Below are 10,311 nucleotides of genomic sequence, written 5' to 3' on the forward strand. Positions count from 1 at the left end.
ATAATTTGGATTTTTGTTCTTATGAGACCCTTACAATTCAAAATGCCAAAATAAAATTCTTAATAGAAATAAATGGATTAAGGTACAATAAAATTAAAATTAAATCTCAAACATAAATTCAAATGGGGGAAGTTTGATTACTAAGACATTCAAATATTAATGATTTATTACTTAGTACCTAATAGGTGCTGTGCCCCGTTTTAGGCATTTTACATGTAAGTATGAGCTGGGTATTATTATTTGCCTCATTTTAGAAGTGCTATTATTATCCTCATTTACCAATGAGGAAACTGAGGCAGGGAGAGATGTGTGACATACCCAGAGTCACAGCTGGGCAGTCTCCTGGGCCCTGCAGTTTTAACGGTTTGGCTACATCAGCTCCTGATACATGACATGATGTCACATGGCGCAATTAATCACACCCACCACCACCACCACCACCACCACCACCACCACCACCACCACCACATCAAAACATCCAAGGTTCAATTCCTCTGCTTACTAGCTGTATTGAAAAAATCACTGGCATTCAAAGCTTCCATTCCTTCATTTGTAAAATTGTCCTGTCTCTAAGACTTGCCACGAGCTCCTGTGTGATAGGGAAGCAGGTGGGAAGATACAGCATTTAAATATTTGCTACAGGACACAGATCAGAAAAGCTGCAAGAATCCCCCTTCTGGAAAGGAGGGGAAAAAAAAAACAGTCGAAAAGCAAATCTTGTTTTCCCACTGATTTCCTTTGTAACTCTCAGGGGGAAGTTATCCTGGGAAAAGTTCTGGACCCTGGCGGTCATGACATGACATTTAAAGAAAGAAATGATGTGTACTGCCAAGAAAAAATGGTAACTTTCTAAGAAAATATCAACAGTCACATCCAGAATAGTAACAACTTTAAAAATAGAGTGACACAGGAAGAGCCAGGAACCCCAGCTCCTGGGGACAGCAGAGCAGCTGGGACCAGAGCTGCCCAAGCTGCAGGTGTGAGGAGGGCATTTCCAGGGGTGAGCTGATCATTCAGAAATTGATCACCTTGGGCTTCCGTTAAGTGGGTTTCTATTAAGCTCTGTAGCTCTTCAGGAGGCAGGTGGCACACGGTAAAGAGAAAAACCCTCCTTGGGGATCTAGCAGAGTGACTTCAGGCTGAAGTTAACTATAGTCAATAGCTTGTAATAGCTAATGAAAAAGAATATGAAAAGGAATACATGATGTATATCTACCTGAGTCACTATGCTGTACTCTAGAAATTAACACAAGATTATAAATTGACTATACTTCAATTTAAAAAAAAAGTGCCTCTGGCACTGTGCACCAGCGCCAGTGTGGCATGCTGCTCGTGACCAATGGCGGGGTTGGCTGGGGGTGAGGAGACCTCAGATTTGCCCAGCGCCTCCCGCTCTGCCCTGTTCACAATGAGCTGAGTGGTGGTTATGACCAGGAACGACTCCTTCAGGATCCATGATGCGCCCTCAGAGCTACTGTCCGGGAAACCGCTTCGCCCTCCTCCTCCACCGGGTAATCACGCTAACGGTGCAAGCTGGAGTGCATCACCTTACTTTCATGTTGCAGGTGACAGTGTTGGGGGTTTACTTCACCTGTGTGACCTGCATACATAGTCCCAACCCTAAAGCCAGAAAAGCATTTATTTAAATGTATTTGCCAGTCCCAGTCATTAACTAGACTTGGGATGCATAAGTTGATCCTTTACAGTCTTGCAAGGCTTCCAGAGCTTCCCCCTCTGACTCACAACAATGTTGTGAGGGAAGCTAGCTATCTCCATCCTAAAGGTAAGAATACGGAGGCCTGGAGAGGTTATGACGTCCTCCAGGACAGATAATGACCTGGAGGAAGGGTCAGGACAGCGTGTGCCTCCAGGATTCCTGTTACCACCCTCTTCTCGTGTGTCTGCCGAGGTCTCTTTAGTTCTCTAGGTTTGGGATCTAGAAGGTTTATTAGGCTCAGAGCTGTCCCCACGGTGTGACAGCCCTTTTGTTGACAGTGATTAGGTTCTTGTCTCATCACAGAAAGAATTCAGAGAGGAGACATGGAGGTCAAGAACGTGAAGTAAGGTTTTATTAAGGGAAAGATGGCATGCTCTCAAGCGGAGAGTACCCACACCAAGTTTCTTTGGTAAGTTGATTACACAGGTTGTAAAAATGCATGGGTGGACTATTCATTGAGGAGGGAAGGGTTTGGGGTCATAGTCCCTGATTTTCATCCCAGCTCCGCCTCCCCACGGGGAGGAGGGACTTTGTCCTTATTTAGTTGGTTCATGCTGGGTACTTCTAACCTGCAAGGCTAATTTTATTATAATGAGGGCTTCATGAACAAAAGGTTATATTTGGACACTGGAGATTCCTGATTTTTCCTACCTTTCTTTGCCTGCCTCCAGGTCACTTGTCACCCCAAAATGTGATTTCTTTCCATCCCAAGTTTCCTGCTTTTCTCTGTCTGCCTAAGGATGCCCTTTGTTCACAAGTTGTATGGTTTCCTGCCGTTTGGCTGGTGCCCTCCTCTCTCTGCTCATATCTGGCTGTCTGCCTGCTCTAACACAATGACACTGAAGCACCCCTCACCCTTTACCAACGGGAGTTCTCTTAAGGAGAGACAGACCCACACCTGGCCTGGGGATGTGACGGTCTTCTCTTGGTCTACTTAAGTGGCTAACAAGTACCCAGTTTGGGAATTCACCAGACTGTAGTCTGTCTCTCCCCTCTCTCTCATGTTACTCGCAGAGACAAAACTGGAGGCTAACCAAAATGAAAATCATTTTGCTGCCCCTAGTTTCTCATTCGTAACTAATCTAAATGTTGGCTACTTTCATTCAACAGTTAATGATTCCAAAGCCATAGTGACCACTTATCATCTCTCAAACTGACCAAAGAAATCAACTCAGAGAAGGGCAAACCCGGCAGCAGAAAAGATTGGGTGTCTGCCAGCCACGAAAGGACCCAATTTTCAGAGGAAAGCATGGTTCTTCATAGAAAGATGCAGACCCCTCCCCTACAATGATACACAGCCACCAGGTCCTCCGGAGTCAGCCACTCAACAAATAATTTCTGAGGACATTGTAGGTGCCAGGCATCATGCCAGGGAGTGAAATACAGCAACTGACAACACAAACAAAAACCCCTGGCTTCTCGATCCTTTCATTCTAACGGGGAGATTTATACCATAAACCAAATTTAAAACTAAAATATTTAAATAGACTCACCTACTGTTATCCCTCATATCACACCTTCTCACCCCTCCGGGGTTCCAGTTTGTAGGACGATATTTCTGCCTCTGTCTCAGTTTCTATTACTCAGCTCAACTAAACGTTGCATCCCACTCGCCTCCAAGCTCCGTCTACCGCATTTTGGTCACCATCTCCCTCGCCCACTCCTGAAAGCCGGCACTCTAGCCCTGAAGCCATTCTGTGGAATCCCACTCAGGTGCGCTTGACGAGACATCTTGGGACTTGTGCTCAGATAGATGCCCCATCACTCTCTTCCCTGGATCGTGAGTGGGGATGGCACCACTGTGCCCAGAAAGCCCAGCTGGCTGCTCCATTTTATCTTCAGTCAGACCCTAGATCTTGCTGGAACTTCTGTCTTTGTGATGGAAGCATCTCCAGGACAAGATTGTCTGGAAGGAATTGATAAACCAGGGACTGACCTGTGATTCCACTCTGGAACCTACCATCATGGTGGGCCGTGTTCTCCCATCACTTCGCATCACCTTGGGTGATCGTTTGCTTTGACATCAGAGTTCACCCTTGGCTCCTCTCTCCACTTATGTTTCTAACACCACTCTCTACACCACTTGTGTTCCTCCCTGACTTTGCAAGCCTCCAGCCTCCTGGCTCAGGTCCCTCTGAAGTTATTCTTTCTCCCAGACCAGCTCTTCCTGCCACTACTCAGCATATCCACATATGACAAAAGACACATGCTCCAGGTAGCCCCACCGATAGCTAAGAAAACAGAGGCAGGAAGAGGTGAAGGAACATCCTGATGGTTGTAAATTGGATTGGAGACAGGGAAGGGTGAAAATTCAGGGCTCCAAGCTTGAGCTCTTCTGTTCTTTCCTCTTTGTACTGGTCCATATTTCCTAGGACATCTAGAAACTTAAAGAGTAAGCTAACCTCCTTATTTTGGAGCTCTCAAACCAAAACATCAATCTCTTCTTTCTTCAATCTCTCTCTCTTTATCCAATCCCTCTCTCTCTCTCTCTCTCTCTCTCTCTCTCATACACACACACACACACACACACACACACACACACACACACAATCCCTTAACTTGGATTGGTATGGGTAGGTGGGGAGGGCTGGTATATGGAAACTGATGCCATGCACATCTCCATTTCTTGACGAGGCTGCTGGCGGGGGTAGGGGGTGGGGTAGATACAGATGCACTTTTACCAGCTAGGGTGACATGTGACTTTTTATGCTCCTCTCCAAACCCAGGGTGTGAGCATTCCTTCAGCTAATGTCTACGAGGACTGCTGAGCTAGTCAAAGTTCAGCAATACACGGTGCTGCCTTACTCTAACAGACAGACTAGCAACAGCTTACAACGTTACAGCCAAAGAATTTCTCATCTTGGCCTGTAGTCAGAAAAGGAGAGTAGAAATCAGAAATCACCCTGATGTCCACCTCGCTTGGAGAATCCATTCGGATGTCAAATGAGTAAGAGTGGTTTCAACGGCAGCTGATGTGTTACATTTGTAAAAGCTACTGCATCCTGGGGATTCGCGAGCTTCAAAGTGGAGGCTGCAGTGAGCTGTCCTGAAACTTTTTTTGCAGCAAAATTATTGACTGCTGAATTTTCAGAAACAATTCACCTTTGGGGCCCAAGGTAATGACACAAAGCTCTCAGGCAGCATCTGGAGGAAAATCCCCCAAGCAGATGAAGCACCTCAAAATGTTAAAAGTCTGGCAAAAGGACAGCTTAATAAAATGCATGTGTTCAATTGATTCTGGGGAGAAATGATTTTGCTCTGGCAAATTACATTTGTATCTAAACATCGTATTTTCAAACCGGACTGTGTTCTCAGCCCAGCATCACTGGGGAAGGCAGACAGTGTCCTGAATGTTGAACAACATAATATACGGATTCTTTTTATTAAAATCTCATTTCACTGGGATTGCTCCTTCGAGAGAGATGTGCAGAAGAACACTAAGAGATCAGTGAACCAACACCACATAATTATATCATGCATATTAAATATTCCTGCTTACGCATTCATTACACACTTGGTCTGCACTTAACGCACCAAGAAAGCCAGAACGTCGGTAACTCAGCAGCTTGGGAGATTTTTTTTTTCTTGTTTCCTCTTTCCTTCCTTTTTAAATCAAAGTTCTTCTGGCCCCACACCCTCTCTGCAATGCTGCCACATCAGAAGTGCTTGATCTGGTTGCTTTCATCAACAGAGCCCTGAGTGATCAATGGGAAACATGGCTAAGTCATCCCGCCCGGATTTGCATCATCGCGCATTACCGAGCTCATTCCGCAGCCCCAAGTCCCAGCACCAGGAGCTTCCTGAGCATGTGTGCCTGGCTCCTCTGGGACCTGCTTGATTTTTTCTAAAAACAGGAAGATAGCTCCAGCTCCAAAATCCCACAATGTTAAGATTTTTTTAAATTTTTTTAATTGCAAGATTTAATGGAAAATGTTTACCCATTGTGGTGGACAACCACAAATAGTTTATTATAAAGGTGGGTAGCTGTGGAGAAGAGAAGCTTATCCGAGCACATGATTTTCTATAATTGTGGTGGGATTTAGTATAAGTCAAAAATACTGATCTTGAGTTCTTGCAGCTGATCAGACTTTCATTCACTTATCCATTTAACTAGATTTAATGAACAGCTACTTTGAACTGTGTTTTGTGCCAGGTACTTTGAGGATTCAATGGAGAATCAGGAAGAGATTTGCTCCTAAGAGGTTGGTAGTCAGATTTCTAGAGAGAAAGGACCTGTGTAGGTAGCTCTGAAACCAGACACCCATCAGTAGAGACATGGGATGCTGCAGAAGTTCAAGAGAGGGAGAGGTGCCCTTGCTCAGTGACCCAAGGAAGGCTTCTTGAAGAAAACGCTCTTTGATCTGGGTCTGGAAGCATTTGTGGAATTGCACTCATGGAGAAGAAAGAAAACTCAGGCAGAAGAAGTGAAATATGCAAAGAACAAGTTAGGAAGCAGGCAAACTGCATCAGAGTAGCACACAGAGTTTAGAGGAAGGAGAGGTGCTGCAAGAAAAGTAGTAGATGAACTGGATATCAGGAGGTTTCAGACCATTTCATCAATTCTCTTTGATAGTGGCGGGGGTGGGGTGGGGAGGATCTGTGAGCAGTCTTTATATCCAGAAGTTGTTCTGCTCTGTGTCCTGAGACTCTGCCTGGAAGTGGCCTCTTTGTTTGGACCCAGTCTCCTGCCTGTGTACCTGCTCCTCTGTTCTCTCTTCACCTTCGCATCAGCTTGCAGGACGCGTTGTCTGACCCTGGTAGGATGCCAGCCCTGACAGAATTAATGCACCACTGAGCTCACCTCTCCTTACCGATTTGTTTCAAGGTCCTTACACCAGTCAGAACAGCCATTATTAAAAGGTCTACGAATAATAAATGCTAGAGAGGGTGTGGAGAAAAACAAACCCTCCTACACTGCTGGTGGGAATAGAAATTGGTGCAGCCACTATGGAGAACTGTATGGAGGTTACTTAAAAAACTAAAAATGGAGTTACCATATGATCCAGCAATCCCACTCCTGGGCACACATCAAGAGAAAACTCTATATTGAAAATGTACATGCACCCCAGTGTTCATGGCAGCACTATTTACAATAGCCAAGACATGGAAGCAACCTAGATGTCCATGGACAAATGGATGGATAAAGAATATGTGGGCTGTGTGTGTGTGTGTGTGTATATATACACACATATATATATATGAAATATTATTCAGCCATAAAAAATGAAATAATGCCATTTGCATCAACATGGATGGACCTAGGGTTTATCATATTAAGTGAAGTAAGTCAGACAGAGAAAGACAATTATCTATGATATCATTTATATGAATATGTAGAATCTAAAAAAAAAAATGGTGCAAATGAACTTATTTACAAACCAGAAATAGACTCACAGACATAGAAAACTAATTATGGTTACTCGGGGGAAAGGCAGGGAGGGATAAATTAGGAGGTTAAGATGAACATATACACACTACTGTATATAAAATAAACAACAAGGACCTACTGTAGAGCACAGGAAAATATATCCAATAGTTTGTAATAATCTATAATGGAAAAGAATCTGAAAAAAAATATATATACACATATGTATAAATGAACCACTATGCTACACACCTGAAACTAACACAACATTGTAAATCAACTATACTTCCACCATGACCAGGCTGATTTCAGGTAAGAGAGTTAAAATGCAGTAACAGTGCTAATGACTAGATCACAGGAAGTAATCTGAAGCCCTGGGGGCTGATGTGTGATCCAATAAACTCATAAGCATCAAACTAAGAGAACCAAACCAATTAAATAACCCATCCTGCAGGAGTCATGTGAGAAAAAGAGGGAGGGGCATTTGCTTTGGTCCAAGGTCGCAAACACATATACACTCATGCCCAGAATGGCAGACATAAAACAGCCCCTTAGAGAAGCTCACACTGTCAGTCACACACACAAACATTCACACCACACCCTCAGGCATGAATGGAATAAAAACCGGTGGAATATCTTTCATCCTAATGACTCATTTCTAGATCTCACCAGTTTTCCACATATGAAAAGCTTTCTGGTACCAAACATAGCCATCCTTTGCCCTAAATATTTAAAAGCAACGATTGGCCCACATACTGTATTTGTAGGGGAACATGAGGATGGAGACCCTGTTAGGACAGAAAAAAAGCCCAGGTGGTAATGACTGGGAGGGCCAGGGGCCAAATGGAACCCAGAGATGAGCTCCAACATGTCCACAAGTATTATTGTTCTTCCCAACTGCGCTACACACTCCCTCTTCTAATTCTATGAGTCTTTTTACTACAGTCTATGGCCAGACATTTGGGAAGACTCTGCTATTTGCCTAGACATAAGTTAATTCGGAAGTACTTGGTAAGCAACTACTAGGTACCCACCCCCGTCTTCAAGACATCAAGGGCAAAGAAAAAAAGGAGACAGCCCCTGAACCCAAGGAACACCTCAGCTTGCTGAAAAGACGTCACACAATTAGCCAATGCTGTACAACGTGTGAATCAGATATAAGCTGCGTATTCAGAAAGCATAAGGGGAAATCCGAAGTATCAGATAAGTCGTGGAATGCTTCATGGCAAAATGGGACTGAGTGGGACCCCAACACTTTGTTTTCACTCCTAAAATTGTGAGGTGGAGCCTGGGTACCTCACCTGGAGGGGCAGCACACTGTGGTGGAGTGCCTGGTTGTGGGCATACCCTTTTGTGCCTGACAGACTTGGTTCAAATCCTGATTCTGCATAAAACTATGTTTGCAGAGTCAGCAGAGTCAGCTGCCCTCCCAGAGTCCTGCTTAAGTCATTCATAAAGTGAGACTCTAGGGCTAATGTGTGCAAAGTCCAACATTAGTGCATGACATGTAACAGGTGCTCAATTCACAGTAATTATCATCATCCGAAGTTGCTTCCATATTCTGAAAGCTGAAGCTTTTCCTGTGGTATTTTAGTCAAAGTTTAATTACACACCTGAAATCATCAAAAGTCACCAAGGACCTTCAAGTCTTATTTTTAAGGTAGTAATTCCTAAGTTTTGCTACACATTGGAATCATCTGGGGATCTATAAATTATACTGATGCCTGGATTCCACCCCAGACATTTGAATTGAATTGGTCTGGTGTGCAAGCTGGGCATTGAGATGATTAACAGCTCTCCAGGTCATGTGATGCTCATGTGCAGCAAAGTTTGGTGCACTGTTTCATAGCAAAACCCCACCTCCCATCCCATAGAAGCTTACTTACTAGAGCAGCAGACCAAGAATCAGGCATGGGAAGCACTTCCTGACATGGATGTCATATTCACTGTATTATTCAGGGCTCTGCAGAGAAACTGGGCCAATAGTAGATAGAGATAGATGATTAGATAGATAAATAGATAGATAGATAGATAGATAGATAGATAGATAGATAGATAGATAGATAGATAGACAGACAGACAGACAGACAGACAGACAGATAGATATTGACTTATTGTAAGGTCTTGGTGGTTATGGAAGCTAAGTCCAAACATCTACACTAAACAAGCTAGAGACCCAGGAGAGCAGATGGTGTAGTTCTAGCCCAAAGGTCAGGTAAAAACAACGTCCTAGCTCAAAGGCAGTCAGCCAGGAGTCTCCTCTTACTCACTGACTCTCAGCCTTTTTGTTCTCTTCATGCCTTCAACTGATTGGATGAGGCCTACCCACATTAGGAAGAGCAATCTGCTGTACTTAATTTACAGATTCAAAACTTAATTCCTTCCACAAACACAGACATATCTGAAATAATGTTTGACCAAATGTCTGGACACCACATGGTTCAGTTAAGTTGATGCATAAGATTAACAATCACATTCATATTGTACCCCAGGCATTGAGCACATTCCTTGGCATATGATTTGTGCCAGGCCCATTTTTATTGAGTGAAGCCTGCTAGAAAAAAGTTCCCACATTCTCAGCTCTCAGACTGTACCTGTGCTCCAAAGACAGGAAGTAGAGAGGAAGATGGGAAAAAGCTGAGGACCTGAAGATAAACTACAAGCCAATGAGGGACTGAGAGTCATGGGTTGTTAGATTTGATTCCTCAGAGGGAACACACACACACTTGCACACATATACACACATGCACACATGCACACATACACACATAACACATATATACACATGCACACATACACATACATATACACACACATGCACATATAAACATACACATACACAACTTATGCATGCATGCATACATACACACATGTACATGCATGCATACACATATAAACACGTAACACATGCACACAAATGCTCACACACACATACACACATGCATACACACAACACATATATACATACACACATATGCACCCACCAAATCAAACCAGAGAAAGAACATTTCTAGCTTCACCTCTTCCTTTTAAAGACAAAGAAACAGGCCTACAGTGATAGTGACTTGTCCAAAGTTGCACAGCAAACAAATGACTGTTGTAGGACCAGCACCCAGGTCTCCAGAACTTCAGTGTAAACCACAGTGTGACGTGGTTTGCCAGTTGTGTTCACCTGCCTGTGGAGCTGGGTGCCCCAAACATTCTAAAACTCCTTCTGGCTGAGCCCTGT

The sequence above is a fragment of the Camelus bactrianus genome, chromosome 23 (genome assembly GCF_048773025.1).
Source record: "Camelus bactrianus isolate YW-2024 breed Bactrian camel chromosome 23, ASM4877302v1, whole genome shotgun sequence".
In the NCBI taxonomy this organism is placed as follows: Eukaryota; Metazoa; Chordata; class Mammalia; order Artiodactyla; family Camelidae; genus Camelus; species Camelus bactrianus.